The 15,010-nt window shown below is 44.3% G+C and overlaps 1 long non-coding RNA gene across 1 annotated transcript; it reads left to right on the plus strand.

Moving 5' to 3' along the window:
* The first annotated feature begins 7,489 nt into the window (after positions 1-7,489).
* On the plus strand, positions 7,490-10,656 carry LOC121455288. The gene is made up of 4 exons (XR_005975469.1): positions 7,490-7,532; positions 7,845-7,908; positions 9,809-9,973; positions 10,613-10,656. It is a non-coding gene; the product is annotated as an uncharacterized LOC121455288 (long non-coding RNA).
* Positions 10,657-15,010: the final 4,354 nt, after the last annotated feature.

Consider the following 15,010-nt stretch of genomic DNA (forward strand, 5'->3'; position numbering starts at 1 on the left):
ATTTGAAGGGGTAAGCTATAAACTAGTTATACAGATGTGGCCTTGGTGGGATGGCCACTTACAGATAGCTCTAGGTTTGTAGACAACCTCAGTAGAGGCAGATACCTTCTTTAAATCCCCTTGGGCTATTCACGTTCCCTGTCCTCGTCATTCCACCCCTCTTCCTGCACCACTAGGCTTTTCAGCCAAACACTAACCGTGGACAAACATGCATTACCATGACTGCTCCTCATGAATCAGGTGGTGAGATTTAGCTTTAGGATTTTCCAGCTCCATGCTCAGCAATGACACCTCTGTATCTGCTCCTCATTAGCAGTGGAGATAGGAGGCCACCCACTCCTCCGAGACTTAGCCATGCCAGGGAAGCCTCAACTTCTGGCTGAACGTGACCTAGAGCCTCACAGACACAGTGTTCATTTGAGTCTGGTCCTGGCCACGGTCTCCATCCCCACCTCCCACCCTCACGTCTAGCAGCAGCTTCTTTCTGACTCTTCTGAGCCACTTAGTTGGTTTTCCCTCGTTTCTCTTTCTCCAGTAACCCCAAACTATTACCCGTATGTGCAAGTGTACATATTCATATGTGAAACATGAGTTCCATTTTGGGGTGTCTTCCTCAATTTCTCCCCATCTTATTTTTTTTGAGAGAGGATCTCTTATTGAATTTGGAACTCACTGAGGTGGCAGGATTGGCTGGATAGTGAGCTCGGGGATCGGTTTCTGTCTTTATAGTGCCAAGGTTAGCTGATCCGCCCAGCTTTTTCTGCTGGGGATCTGAAGGTCTTCATAATTGTAAGCAGACACCTTACCAACTGAGACCCCCTAAACTATTTTTTATACTGTAACTGACAAGGATCTTTTTTTAAAAAAAAGTTCAATTTTTAAAAACAATTACATTGCTTATTTTGAAAAAAAAAATCTACAAATACATTTCAATGATTTTCCACTGCTTTGGAGACCTCTGCTGAGATCCTTCATGATGTGGCTCCTGGCTGCCTATCTGCCTCCCCATGCACCATCTTCTGTCTTTTCTATTCCATCCGGACATTTTCCCTAGTCCATGTTGTTGACTGACTCAAGCTACATCTGAAGGTTCTGTTTCCTGATAGATCCTTCTTCCTTCTTGTCCTTTCCAATCTCTGACCTCCAGCCTCTGCCCTTCACTTAGCTAACTCAGCCTTTGAAGCTTAACCCACCAATGCCACACCCATTTTAATTTCCTAGACCCAGCTGGGAATCACCGTGGTGGGCTCCTGATGGTCCCACATCTCTTTCTCACCTCAGCATCCTATGACTTGATTATTTAATTATGACTTATCTTTCTTGCAAAGTTAGAAGCTCTGTAATGGTAGAGATATTTTTTAAAAATCTTCTATTGCTTCTCTAGCTTTTATAACAATGACGGGTAAATAGTTGCCAGTCTGCGGACAGCCTAGGCTATATCGTGAGACTCTGTTAGGAAAAAAAAGCCCCACAAGGATCTCAGTCTAGGCTAAGTAAATACAACATAAAGGTGGCAATTTTTGTGAACCTTTACCATTGGTGTTTGTAATTATATTTTATTACTGCTGCAAACTATTGGTTTATGAACAGAAAGAAAACCCAAATCACATTATAATAAAGGAAATGAGCAGTGTAGAGAAAAAAAATACACAGAAGGGAAAAGAGAAAACCCGAGATTCTCTTTAAATTAAGTATTGTATTTACCGGAATAGAAACTAATTTTATCTGAATCAGTTCAATAACTATCATCTACAGTGGAGGCGAAATATCATTAGTGTTCACACTTCCTGAGGAAAGTGAGGAGAACGCTCAGAATCCTGTACTGACACGAGACAAACCCTGCGCAGGTCACACATTGCAATTCTATTTCACAGACCTCCCGTGGAGCTGGATGGAGAAGTCCATGCTGTTTCCCTAAAATGTTCGAAACACAATTGATTGTATCTTAAAATAGGACCGCAGCCCAGCACCAGGAACAGTAATGGAAAATGGTGTCTCAGAGGCTTTGTGTCTTTCAGTTAACAAGGAATCAGCGGTAAAGTCCAAGGCCCTCTCCCCCCTTCCATCCAGGTCTAGGAAGGTGTGCATTCAAACAGATTAGGCTCCCCAAAAGCCAGTACATGCAGTAGGATCCAAATCTGGTATCATCATTGGCTCCTCAGTCCGCCCTCATTGTCAGCCACATTCAGAGAGTCCGATTTGAATACACCCTGACTTCTCTTAGGACTGCAGAGCGAGGAGGAGGGGGAGTGGGGGGAAGTGGGAGGGAAATGGGAGGATGGGAGTAGGTGGAAATTTTTAATTAATAAATAAAAAAACAAAAAAATGCAAAAAAAAAAAAAAAAGAATCAGCGGTGACATGAACTCCTTTGGACACCTCAGTTTCCCCGTTTGTACTCACAGTTAAAAATAGCCATCTTCATGGCTGTCTCTGGACACCCCCCCCCCCCATTTTATCATAGGAAATGCCTTGACAGCTAGTTAGTATCTTGCTGAGGGCCACAACTCTTCCAGGGGTGTTGCCTTTTCTCACCCACAGCACACCCGCATTTACTTGGGTTATTGCAGAGAATTTAAGACCCAGATTTGTTTGTTTTAGTTTCTTTAAGCTGCTACTAAGGGTTCCCAGATGAACGAACATGAATTTTGAGAGTGGGACGAGAACAGAGCAAGAAAACAAAGGAGAGGTCACGAGTATTGTAACAAATACTGAGGGTCATCAGTTTACAAAAAGAGGTTTACTTCGACTCAGGATTGGTGAGTCTGTTGCTTTTGGTTTGTGGCAAAGCAGCGTGACATATCAACAGGGAAACTTGGAGTAAAGTCAGGGGCTCAAGAGTTTGGCCTTTGAAGGGACAGTTAAGATCCAAATATAGCTTCTCCCAAAATGAATGGGGAAATCTATCCCTTGCAAAGAAGTCCTGAGGCTCGGTTTTAAGAGGTTTATTTAGACACACCACACACACACACACACACACACACACACACGAGCTACTCTGTTTCTCCAAATTTGAACCAATATTCCTTACACTAAAAAGTGCTTCCCCCTCTCTTTCTTCCTCCTGCCCTCTAGCTTAAAGAATAACATTGAGTTCATGTCTGAATCGATTTCAATTCTAGGATAAAGATGCAGGAACAATTATGACTGCCAGTAGAGGTCAAGTGTTCAGAAGTGACATGAAGACAAATTCAGAGAAGACTGGAGAGCTGAAGTTCCCTAACAGTGACAGAAATCTTACAAAGGGGAATGGGTTTTCTGTGGGCTTGTGTTGGGCACTTGAGCCAACGCAATTCTTCCTCAAGGTGAAGGGAGACACACAAAACGGGGGAAGTACAAAACACAGCACAAAAGCAGACTTCTTGACAAGCCCTTCCTCTTGGAGTGAGTACCTTCGTTACCGCAGGCAACCGCCTTGGGATAATTTCTTTCTGTGGCTTCTCTATACATATGACACATGTGGAAGGCTTTGTAAGTGCCTCGCGTCACCATTGTAAGGGGCTTTAATGCACAGTCTGAGTGTCCCCAGATGTGGGTGCTAGTGATGGTTAATCCTGCCTGTCAACCGGATGCATCTGAAATCACCTGAAGCACAGCTTTGGGGAACCCCCAAGAGGGATTTTCTTGACCATGTTATCTGAAGCAGGAATGCCATCCTACATGTGGGAGGCACCTTCTATGATCTTTCTAGATAGAAAGGCATGAATGAAGGAAGCTTTGCTTTTTGCTTTCTGACTTTTGGCCCTCGCTCCCACTGGCAAATTCATCTGTTCCATTGCTGTGGAATTCATTCACCAATACTAACTCTATTTTTTGGGGGGGGTGAGATATTAAAATAAACTGAAGCCCACCGACAATCCAGGAACCTTCCAGGTCTTTAGTGCCAAATTAGGACTTAAGAGGTGTCCAGCTTCATGGAATGAGCAGTTCATTCCTGGTCTTTCCAACTTGAGACAGCCATTGGTGGACTACCCAGACCATACCTTGTAAGTCAGTCTAATAAATTCTTCATATGTATTTATATTATATCACTTCCATCCCCTTAGGAAACCCCGACTAATACAGGACTCAATTTTCTGTTTTGCACTGTAATATACAAAGGTGTTCCTTTGTTCTTCGTGTGTGTTGGGGATCAAGGACCACCCATCAGGAAAGCATCTCTCTGAAGATGCTGTAGTACTAGTCTGAGGAAATAAAGAGCAGATCTGAGGAATTTGGCAGAGGTGTAAAGAGACTGAACAATTTGATGGCTGTAAAGGAAGAAATTACAATATGGCATCAAACAAGTGAGAAAATAAGTAATCAGTGGGAGGAAATGCAGATCATTTTTTGGACGGAGTGATGCGGCCTGAATAACAGAACCTGCAGGCAGTTCTCAGGGTGAGAAATAGAGGCAGAAAAGGAAGAAGACTTCTCTTCACAGTGACATGGAAGCAATGGGGCAGTTGAGTAAAGATAAAAAGAAAAAAGCAGAAACATTGATGAGGGAACTGGCACAATGAGATACACATCAAACAAGAACAGAGGGACAGACCACTCAGGAACACTGGACAGGATCGGTGATTCCTGACCATCACTGAGGTGGATCACATGATTATGGTCGACCTCGTGGGCTGTGTCTTGAGTTGAGAGAGTGGCTAGGATATGTGAATCAGGAAAGACTCAGGGGTAGTTGGCCTGTTGAGTTGTAGCTAATCAATTTTAATTCAGATACTCTTTTTCATTTTCTTTAAATTAGCCCTTAAGGAAGGGAATAAAAGAGGTAGCCTGCTTGCCTGGAAGTAAAAGCAAAGTCTAGGGACCAAAGGGTTAACTGGGGTTGTTATGGGCTGAGTAGACTTGCAGCAATTCAATTGTTGCAAAAGTCATGCAGAGGGCAGAGAACAGAAATAGAGATGGAACGCACAGAGCCCAAGGCAAGTGCAAAAGTCCTTTTAATTTCTGTTCTCTGTAGGTAGGGGTGGGGCTGCAGCACATGCCAGAAGGAGCAGACAGAGTGGAGGACCAGTGAATGAGCCCGCTGGAGATGGGTACAGCTCTGCTGCATCCCACACCAGACTCTTAGGCAGATATTTCTTCCTTCCTGGGCCTCAGTTTTCTCACCAGAGAAATAGACTTGACCACACCCTCCCTAGAGTCTCAGATAGAATGGTATGAATAATTTGGCATGGTGAGCCTATGAACTTAAGCAAACTATGGGATGTATTTTTGAGTGAGAAGGTGACATGTTTGGTTTTGGAACCCTTCTAGTCTCCAGGGAGGACTGTTTATTTCTTTTGAATTAGTCCTCTCTGTGCCCCCAGAACACTGGATTTTATCTCTAGAAATTACCAACTATTCAATAGATACAAATCAACAAATGCATATGCAGAACCTACCATACTCCAGGCACTGTGCTAGGCATTTAGTCTCAAAGATGCCTTGAGTAACACTTTCTTCTTGTTGGAGTTCATCGTCTAGAAAAAAGAACAGTTAATAGAAATTGATGCCATAGTAGAGAAGTCCTAATAGAGTGTGGTAGAAAGATAGGGGAGGTGGGGAGGAGGAGCCTGAGGCAGAGCCCCGGGGCACATCTGCTCCAGATCAGTAAGAGATGTTCACAAGAAGCGGTAAGAGAAGACTTCTGTGGCAGAGCCTGAGCTTGTCGAAGCAGGTGGGGTGCTTCGTGAGGTCAGAAACAGAGAGATAGCAACTGTGGGTGAAGCCTGAGTTGAGGGAAAGATAAGGGTGACATATGATGTTGTTGGATGTCAAACCCATTAGAGGAATTTGGGACACGGGAAAGCACTGGGGTTTGAACACATCATAGCCTTCCTGGGATAAATTGCACTTAGTCACGATGACTTGTCCTTTCCTATATTGTTAAAAATGGGCTTGCTAATTTGGTAATGGTTTTGTGGGTTTCTTTACGGTAATGTTATGGTTTGTTTGGGCTGTTAAGATAGCGCTGGCCCCACGGAATAAGTTGGAAATGTCCTTCCCAGGTATTAGTTTTGCACTATTGCTTATAACAGATTATCACAAATTTAGTGGCTTCAAAGAATGAAAACACGCTAGATGTGGTGGTGTGTGTCTATAAGCTACTGGAGAGGCTGAAGGAGGACAACTAGTTTTGGGCCAGCCTGGGCTATACCCTGAGTTCGGCCTAGACTGTAGTGAGCTTGAGTTCTTCAAACCCCAACAGACCTAACAGAGAACTCTCAACAGACAAATCTCAAACGACTAAAAGACACTTAAGGAAATGCTCAACATCCTTAGCCATAACTTCCAGGGACCACAACATGGGCATCCAGAAGAGACTATTATTCTGCCTGCTATAGTAATTTTCAATTTTCGAAAGTGTTTGTATTGTATAGAACCGATAGCATTAGCCAGAGAAGTTACTGGGCCTGGAGTTTTCTTTCTGGAAAGTTTTGTTTCAAATGTGATTTCTTCAATATTTGTAGGATTAAAAAGAAAACTTGAATTTGAGACAGGGTCTTGTTAAATTGTCCAAGCTATCCTTGAGTTTGCTCCTTCTTCCCCAGCCTCTTGATTAGCTGGAATTATAGGTATGAACCATCATACCCAGTTGTATTGTAAAAACTGGTTCATGGCTCTCTTTTCCAAGCTCATGATTTCGGTTACCCACTTTACCAGGCGGGAAAATAATTATCATAGGAGTATCATGGTCCTTGTCTCATGATTTTGCCATCCATACTATTTCCAGGTCTGTCTCTGTTGATGGATGTTTCCCCTGTGGCCCCTGTGGATGGTCGTTTGCAGTTTGTATGTCTGACAACTTTTCACCGAGTGTCCAACACATTATATTTCAGGTTCTTGGGTGGGTGCTGAAGCTTTGTGCTCCTTTAATGCCCTTGTGGTATGTTCTAAGCAGTTGTTAGGGATCGAATAGTACCATGATCCTTTTGAGGCTTGCTTTCGGATTTGGTTGAGACCAGTCAACATTCAACATAGGGCTAACTTGGCAATGTTCTCTTGAATAGTGTTCCTTATAGCCCGTGCTTTGTAGGGTTCTCTGCTCTGTTTGAAATATAAATAAGTCCCAGTCCTGGGATAGCTTCAGGAATTTTTTTTTTCCATTTGGGCCTTTCTCCTGCCTCAGGTGGTTTTCTCATACACAAGTGCTAATCAGCACAGGCGGCCCTCTGTATCCTTCCATTCCATGTCTACAGATTTATTTATCCTTGTACAGAGCATATTGTTAAAAAGTTGTATTTATATTAAATTGTGTAGTGATCTTTTGTTTCCCTCTCACTGCTCTTTAAACAATTCAATGTAACAGTGATTCACACAGCAAATGGGTTGTAATATGTGTAAGTGGCCTAGTAATGAGCTAAGCTTATCAGAGCATTGTGTAGGCTACACTCACGTGAACTATGCTATTTTACATGTCGGACTCAAGCATTCTTAGATGTTAATGTCTGTGGGGTTTCCTGGAACCAATTCACCATGGAGGCCATGGAGCAACTGTATTTAGTCACTTATCCAGGCGAAGTCCTTTGTCGATCTCCACAGGTTTCTCACTGAGCAGGTAAATTGTGTTAGTCGGTCACCTATCACTATAATGAAAAAGCTTGAGATAAACCACTTACGATGAGGGAGGATTTGCTTTCGCTCAGAGTTTTAGAAGTTAAGGCCACAGTCTTTTGGTTCCATCGCTTTTGGGCCTGGAGCAAGGCAGAACACCATGGCGGGGAGAGTGTAGCCACTTAGCTCATGGTGGCCAGAGAGTGGAGGGAAAGGGAGCAAGAGATTGAGTGAAGCCCCGATGACCCCTTTGTAAATATAGGCCTTTGAGGAACATTCTAGACACAAACTCTAAACCATCTGTTCTCTTTGACAGCTTGCTCAATGAAATCTCGCTGCTTTGGGCTTCTTAAACACAGGACTCCACCTCTTCAGTTCAGGTAAATCCTTTTACGCAGGAGATCTCCAATCAACTTTCCAGGCCTGGACATAAGACGTATTTAGTGCTCACTTATTTTATTCCTCCTTTCTTTTTTAAAAATTGTATAATGCTTGAAAAAATCTTTTTCAATAGACTGTGTTCAGTTTTGATGTTTCATAAGGGTGGTGATTTGGGTCATCTTTAGTCCACCTTGTTGGAAGCAGAAGCTGATATAAAACATCTTAGGGCGAGATTACTAAAGGACCTCATTTAAAGAGAGTATCAAATTCAAAAGAACAAGGCCGTGGCTGTAAGAAATGAAACTGTGGAGGCCTGGAGTAGGTGGGGAACATTAAGATATTTTCAACGTGCCTAAACTGTGCACACTCAGCTCTGCCTGCCTCATGCCAGAAGTGCATACTGGGCCCTGCTGAAAGCTTGTGTAGAGCCGGGCAGGAGAGTGTTGGCTCCGCTGGGAGCTGCAGCACGACCTTACTCAGAGTTGTAGGGAACCAAGTGCTCATGGACCCCCTGATCATCGTGTGTTTGCCTGGTTTCTGTGAAGACCACTTCTGCCCATGTTTCCAGGGAAACAGACCCAAGCTCAGGAGGCCTCTCCTCACCTAAACATTAACCCGTGACTCAGACAAGAAGCCATTTTGCCAGGACTCACAAATGCCTCTTAGAATGACGCTTCATTCTTCAGCAAGATGGCTTTCTTTCCTCGGGATGATTCAGATTTTTCTGGCATGGAGAGACTCTGGGAGCTGGGGAATAAGGACCAGGAATCTTCCTGTGCTGCAGAGGGATGGAGAGTCCAATGGGCCGAGTGTCCCCAGTGACTGCCCTCAGAGGGAAAAGATGGGAATGATTATCACGAGGAATCTGGCCAAATGACCTAGAAGATCGTACTCTATTTCTCCTTGGGCCTCAGGCCACTCCTTTGTGGTCTCTTTTTTCAGAGGCAGTCTGGAGTAGCTGACTGGAAGATGTAGAAAGGGGGTGTCCGGCTGCACCTGCCAAGCAAGCTCTCGCATCCCCGAGTGACCGTGAAGGTCTTTGTGTCATGGCAAACTGTAATTGCTTCTCTAACAATGACAGATTGTCACAGCCATGACAGACTCCAGGTGTCATCTCTGTGAACATGACACGAAATGATATGGGCACAGATGTCCCCAATACTTCAGCCCAATTGACTTTAATGCCACATATAGGTCAGGGGACACAATAGGCATACAGTCCGTACTCTCTGAATGCATAAGTTTCATATTGCCGTGGCCTTGGAGAGGACCACATGCTCAGAGGCTGTACTGGCTGCGTGTGCCAACAACGTACTGTATAAAATTGACAATACTTCACGTGCCACAGTGAGTTCTCCAATCTGGGGAGACTTATCCTATAAAGAATGAAGTTGTAACATTTTCAATTATCCCAGCTCCCAAGTTCTAGGGATAGGGGTGTTCTTAGTTCCAGCTTTGTCTTTCACAGTAACCCTCCGAAGCAATATTTGTTTTCCTATTTATGGGGTGTTCCCTGCACTCGTAAATCTCACTTCCCCAAGGGAAAAAAATCAGATTCTTTGCATTTTCACCTCTGGAAATATCTGTAGATTCAAGTTCTACCAATTACATTCATTGATGGGAGAGTTTGGTGGGGGAAAAAGGCAAGGGAGGAAATGAGGACGGAGACTATTTTCTGATCAATCAGTGTGACTTTTCTGATCAATCAACATGATTTTCTGATCAGTCAGCATGACTGTGAGCATTGAAGGCAGAATTTTAGGCTTCCAGAGCCCAACATTAGTGGCCCAGTGTGGTCCAAGTGTCATCCCTGGCCATGATGCTTCCAAGCCTGGCCTTCTGGGTGATTTTATCAGCCAATCATATATTTTAATAATTTCTTTTCTTCCTTGACTAAAGTAGCCAGAACATTCTGCTGTGTGGAACTGAGGCTCTGACAGATACAGTTCTCAACTGCTTCCTTTGGCCATTGGCTGCAAATCAAGCTAATTTCTACTCTGGCCGAAAGTAAGAGCTCTGAGGAGTAGCTGGGTCAGAATGAGCGAGCAGATCCCAAACCTGCAGGTAGGAGTGACTGGGGATCTCACTCCTAAAAATCCCCTCTGCAGTTTCTGAATGCTCTAGCCTCTGGAAGTCTGTCCTAGTAGCTTATTGCTTGGCTGTGTCACCTCTCTTTTCTTCCTCCTTAAGGACACATGTATGCTGAGGCCAGAGATGTGTGATCTTCCAAGATCTTTCTTTCTCTTATCTCACAGTCACCAACTTGTAGAATTTTACATCACCGCTATTGTGTAAATGCTTTGCCTTTTCTTCTTCCCCATAGCTGCTTTCCTGGTATTGTATTTGTCCTGCCCTCAGCCCCAATAGATTTTGGACCATTTCCCAGGATACCGAATTTCATCATGTCCTTACCTTATTGTAACTGTTTGAATAAGAATGGTCCATGTATTTGAATACTTGGCCCTTGTGTACTTAAATCTTTGGTCCCCTGTTGGTGAAACTGTTTGGGAAGGGTTAGGGTGTGCAGTCTTGTTGGAGGAGGTGTGTCATTGAGGGTGGATTTCAAGGTTTCAAAAGCCCATGCCATTATCAGTTACCTCTCTCTCTCTCTCTCTCTCTCCCCCTCCCTCCCTCCCTCACTCCCTCCCTCCCTCTCGCTCCCTCCTTCTCCCTCCCCCTCCCCCCTCTCTTTTGCGATGTAAGCTCTCAGCTACTGCTCCAGCACCATGCCTGCCTGCATACTGCCATGCTCCCTGCTATGATGGCCGTGGACTTACTCTCTCAAACTGTAAGCCTCCATAAACTCTTCTACAAGCTGTTTTGGTTTTAGTGTCTTATTACAACAATAGAAGAGTAACTAAGACACCCCTCTGGGAGGAAATCCTTCCGCAGAAAAATGAATGCCCAAGCTGCATTGTGGTCTTGACACCATGAATGTTTTCAACTAATCTCCTACTCGTCCTCATTTCCTGTGTCCCGCCACCCACCAGCCTCCAAACACTGGGCTCGCATCAGTGCCTCATAGACTGCATGACTGTCTCTTCTTGAAAGGTCCTGTATGACATCATGCATTTGACACACACCTACTCACTCTTCAAGATTTCATGAGAATACCACCAACTCTGGGGAAATGCTCTTTCATTTCCAGCAAAGTGTGGCACTTCGTGTTGTGTTTCCAAAGTGCCTTCCTATAGCACTGTACTTCCGTGATGCTGTGATTGTTGTTTACATATTTATCTTCTCAGCGGAGACAGAACATGTGAGACACAGGGCCAGAGTCCTCTTCACCTTTGTGTGCCTGACATTTGGGGTTTCTACGGGTGTTTATAAAATTAATCAGCAACAAAACCAACAGCAAGAGAGAACCATGAAAGCATTGGTAACTTTCATTTCACATTGTTAACTGTTATTAAAGATTTAGATTTATTATGTACAGAGATGTTTTGTCTGCATGTATGTATGTACACCACATGAATGCCTGATACCCAAGGAGGCCAGAAGAGGGCATCTGATCCCTGAGAAGTGGCATTACAGGCATTTAATAGCTGTCATGTTTGTGGTGAGAACCGAACCCAGGCAAGTGTTCTTAACCTCAGAACCATTTCTGTTGCCTCTAGAAACAATTGTTAAAGTCACATGATTGTCACATTATTAGCCACAGCCGTCTCTTCTCTCCTGGGCCACAAGGATTTCTTCCTGCACGGGAAGCTAGAGGCAGACCTGGAGAAGGAAAGCAGACACCTGCCGCTTTACACACACCTAAGTATCTGGAAGAGCAATTAATACGGAGCTCACTATAGTTAGGGAGTAACTAATGGCTCAGTGTGGGCATCTAGCACAACGATGCTTTCCCCCTTCTCCAATGCAAGCAATGGTCATTAAGTTGAGGATGTTCAAAATGGCTGGAAACTGGGAGGGAGGCATTTCAGACACCACGTGCGCTTAAAAGGCACTGCTGCTTGTGGGTGGCCTTCATTTCGGTCACTAACTAGGATGGCAGAGGCAAGCATTTGCCAACCCCTGCCAGCCAAGGAGAGGCAGGGGACTGAAGGCAGGCCTACTCTAATGCACGCACACAAATGTCTTGGAGGAAAGGAAATTACACTTGGAGAGCAAACAGATTTAGAAGGAAGCAGGTAATCATTCACATGGCAGAAAATACCCTTCGCCATACAAAAGGAGCCCCCACAGGGCACTTTTAAATGGGAAATGCCTTGGGAGCACTTAAAATACCATCGAGTTGATAAGGAATCAATTAAGAACTAATTCTTTCAGAAACCAATCTATTGCACAATTGGGGGCACCTTCAAGCAGCAGCTCCCTCCTTTGTTTTGGTCTCAACATTTTTGTTGTTAGAAACGTCTACAGAGTAATAACGTTCAAAGGCAGGTGCATAGTTAGGGTCAGGAGATAAGGGTTTGAACTGGTTTTGGACCACGCTATCTGAGCCCAGGCAAACATCAGCCTGTGTTCATAGATGGAACTGGGGCCAGCAATCTTAAGGGTAAGAAGCCAATGTTGGGATAAGTGTGCAGTGATCTGTAACACGGGTGATGATTCACGGGTGTGCTCTTTTTCTAGGACCGCCATAACAAATGACCACAGGTGGAATGGCTTAAGCAGCAGAAATGCTTCTTATATTTCTGGAGAGTAGACATCTGTGTTAGCCTATCCATGCCTCTCTTCTAATTTCTGGTAGTTTGTTGGCAATCCTTGGTGTTCTCTGGCTTCCGCTGGGCCACCGCAGTCTCTGACGGCATCACCATATGCTATTTTCTTTGTGTGTATTATCGGCACAACTCTGTCTTAACTGATGGCATTTGCAGTGACCCTGTTTCCAAGGAGGGCCACATTCTGAACTACTAGGGTTAGAACTTTGGCATCCAAGTTTGGAAGCAGACACAGCTCAAACTAGCAACAGTCTGGTCTAAAGTCCCTGAAATGAGTTATCGCTGCGGTGAGACATTTTGTTTTTCTTGGTTGAGATATTGTTAAATGAAATGTGCTTTTATAGAGACAATAAGTCACAAAGAGAAGCCCTTGTTAGTAGAAACTAAGGCAAAGAAGAAGCTTTAATAGAAGAAAACCTGGGTAGCAGCTTGGACAGTAGCTCCATTGATTTTTCTTTTAACCTCACTATCTTTCTGTATTCCTCCCACTTTAAGGGCCAGAGAGTACCACACTCAGCTGGTTACATCCTCTGTTGTGTGACCCTGTTCCTGTGGAGATGTAAACAAACATCTACTCACCCCAGATAGGGAACCAAGGACAGACCAAAGTCAGGGTACCACCGAAGTCCAACTTGGTGTTGTACTGATCCGGTGAATTTTATTGGGGTTATTGAAAAAATATGGGTGAGCGGTTACTTATAAGAGCAAAATGACTTGGACAGCTCCATCACCAAAAGTTTACCCCCACGTATGTGACAGCCAATGAAAGCTGGAAACCTAGAATGCATGCATAATGGGTATGAGACTGTCCCTTTCTGGAACCTCAACTTATCTGAGCTCCTTCTAGGTAATCTGGCAGGTCTTGTCTCCTTCCAGGTAGCCTGGCTGGTCTGACCATCTTTTAGGTGGGTCAGCTTGTCTGGAAGCCTTGTAGGCAGTTCATTTTGTTTGGGATGGTCTCTCAGCGGTTTTTACTGCTTATATATGCTTGGGGAGGTAGGGGCCTAATAAACCTGCCCAGTTCCAGGGGTTTCCTGAAGTCTGTGAGAGGTTCACTCCCTCGGCCTAATGAGCTTCCCTCCAAGATGGAGGGCTCTGTCTCAGGAAATCGCTACACAGCATCTTTACCATGTGGAGGAGGACAAGGAGGCCGGGTGCTCATTACCTCACAATTCCTTCTTTGCAGGGAGATTTCTCATCTCCTGCGGAAACATGCTTCAATCAGAGGGAGTTAGTGCTCTGCCTCCCAGCGCCCTCCCAAAACACATAAGAGCAACGAATCGGTCACTTCTTTCCAAGTGTGGTTACCAATAAACTCCAAAAAACAAAACAACAAAAAAACCAACCCCCTCAAAAAACCCTAACTGGTAACTGGTGTTGCTGTCCTGAAGATTCTCTTACTGTTGGTTAGCTGGAGGTCTGAAGGTCAGAGACTAGAAGAAATGACTTTGAGGGTATAGCTGTTGGCACTTTGGTCCCTATATGATGACCCTAGGATGCTGCAGCAGGATGGCTGTAGTAACCGCCCTGTTTGTTCTCTCTCTCCATACCCATGCATTTGATAATGGCCTCCCACACTTCTTCTTGGCATAGCCATAGAACCTGTTTTGACCAAATAACTTGACGGCAGGCAGCTTTGTTCTCTTGCTCTTCTTGCATCCTCTGCCATGGCTACCAAGCTATCAAGCTCAGCTGTCTACTGGAGGAAGAGACACTCCAACTGGAGACAACTGGCTCAGTCATGCTTACTTCATCACCCCGCTCAACCCTCAGCTGCTCAGATATCTGGGTGAGCCCAGCTGATATTAGCAGAGCATAGGTTAAGGGCAGAATGACCCAGCTGCACCCAGCAAACACTGTAGAGTATCAAACTTGTGCACTGAAATATGTTGTTGTTGTTTTTTTTGAAGGGTTTGGTATTTATGCAGGGTTGTCTCACTGTAAGCTACTCGGTTTGGGGACAGCTTGTTATATAACAAAAACTTTCCCATGAGAGTATTTCCCCAGATTTTTTTTCTAGTACTGGTGAAAGCCCGCGTGTAAGGTGTCTTAACGTCAGTTTTCTAAACAGCAAGGCGACACTGGGAGAACTTCACTAGGACAAGGCATGCATCACTCGTCTTGCCTTTCTGCCTCTGGAAAGAACAGGATTTGGAATTTATTAAAAGCAACAGTGATAATATCTAAAATTCCCAGTGTCTTCTCACAATAAGGATGCATTTGTCTCCCATGTTGTAGTTTGTGTGTGTGTGTTTTTTAATCTTGCACATCTGTGGTCAGCTGCAAAGAAGGCTGAGGGCTGTCTAAACTTAGCTGGCTCAGCAGAGATGGCTCATTCCAATTCCATCTTTCAGAAAATTCATCTTTCAGAAGATTCGTTTGAACTTGATCGTGTTTACATATATCCATGAAGAGATCCAGGGATCATGAT

The sequence above is a fragment of the Microtus oregoni genome, unplaced genomic scaffold (genome assembly GCF_018167655.1).
Source record: "Microtus oregoni isolate MIOR12 unplaced genomic scaffold, Mior012 000013F_ref0000133, whole genome shotgun sequence".
Classification (NCBI taxonomy): Eukaryota; Metazoa; Chordata; class Mammalia; order Rodentia; family Cricetidae; genus Microtus; species Microtus oregoni.